Source organism: Lissotriton vulgaris, chromosome 5, assembly GCF_964263255.1.
Source record: "Lissotriton vulgaris chromosome 5, aLisVul1.2, whole genome shotgun sequence".
Taxonomy (NCBI): Eukaryota; Metazoa; Chordata; class Amphibia; order Caudata; family Salamandridae; genus Lissotriton; species Lissotriton vulgaris.
Window position 1 is genome coordinate 344,866,201 of NC_141693.1, and position 1,755 is coordinate 344,867,955.

Below are 1,755 nucleotides of genomic sequence, written 5' to 3' on the forward strand. Positions count from 1 at the left end.
GCCGCGGCCGAAATGACACCAATCTGCCTGCCCCAGTCCTGTAGGGATCAGGAGCTGCAGGGCTCCGGGGCTCCCTGCCGCGCGGCAGGACCCAGGACGGAGCCCCCGGTATGGAGGCCACCCTCTCAAGGGTGCCCCGGACGGGGCTCCCAAAACCCAGCGGAGCAAGGGGAGGCTCCCTCGGCACCACGGAACCCCGTCCCGGGCCTTTGGCAGTGCGGCAGGCCGGAGGGACAGGGCCCTGGGCCCAAGCACCCGACTCGGGGCCCGACGAGGCCCCTGGACCCTGCCGGGGCTCCCAGGCCCAGAGGCGCACGGGAAGCCTACCCCGGGTCCTCCGGACCCCGTCCCAGGCACCCTGCCACGCGGCAGGACCCAGGACGGACCCCCCCCGGGCAAGGAGGCACACCTCCCCGGGGCAACTGAGGGCCCCAGGACGGAGCTCCTGAACCCAGCCAAGCACGGGGAGGCACCCCGGGCACCACGGAACCCAGTGCCGGGCCTTTGACAGTGCGGCAGGCCGGAGGACAGGGCCCTGGGCCAGAGCACCCCATCCGGGGCCCGGGGACCCCAAGGCCCAGAGGCACAGGGGTAGCCTTCCCCGGGCCCTCCGGAACCCATCCCGGGCACCCTGCCACGCGGAAGGACCCAGGACGGTGCCCCGGCCGGAGCTCTTGAACCCGGCCAGGCTCCCCAGGCACAACGGACACCGCTAGGCCGAGAGGGGTCCCAGAGTACCTTGTCCCTATCAATCCGGAGGAAAATTACCCCCATTTCTTGTAATCCGTGCACACAAGGTAACAGAGGGGACCCAGGGCGCAAAAGTGCCCGACCTCACGGAGCCCTCGCTGGGACCCGGGAGGCGAATGGCACCTCATCGGGACTTCCAGGGAAGTCCGGCCATCTGGTCGCTACATAGGAAAGCATTGCGGGCGACCAGATGGCCGAGGCCAGAGGGGCGACCAGATGGCCGGGACCGAAATGACACCAATCTGCCTGCCCCAGGCCTGTAGGGAGCTCCGGGGCTCCAAGGCTCCAGGCCTCTGGGGCTCTGGGTCTCTGGGTCTGCAGGGCTCGGGGACTGCAGGGCTCGGGGACTGCAGGGCTCCACGGCTCGAGGGGCTGCAGGGCTACGGGGCTCCGGGGCTCCAGGGCTCCAGGGCTCCAGGGCTGCAGGGCTCCAGGGCTGCAGAGCTCCGGGGCTGCTGGGCTGCTGGGCTCCAGGGCTCGAGGTCTGCAGGGCTCCAGGGTTACAGGGCCTGGGACCCATGGAGCCCGTCCCGGGTACTTTGCCACTCTGTGGGCCGGAGGAGGGAGCCCCGGATGCCTGGGAGGTGTTGCCCAGGCATCGCCCATCTGGTCCCAAGCAGGGAACAACCAGCCCCGGAAGGGTGTTTGGGCATACCCTTGCACCTACTAATCCGGAGGAAAATTACCCCCATTTCTTGTAATCCATGCACTCGAGATGACAGAGGGGACCCACGGCGCAAACGTGCCCAACCTCCTGGAGCCCTGGCTGGGATCCGGGAGGCAAATGGCACCTCATCGGCACTTCCAGGGAAGTCCGGCCATCTGGTCGCTTTATAGGAAAGCATTGCAGGCGACCAGATGGCCGAGGCGAGAGGGGCGACCAGATGACCGGGACCCAAATGATGCCAATCTGCCTGCCCCGGGCCTGCAGGGCTCTGGGGCTGCAGGGCTCCAGAGCTCCGGGGCTCCGGGGCGCGGGGGCTTCAGGCCTCCCAGGGCCCTGAT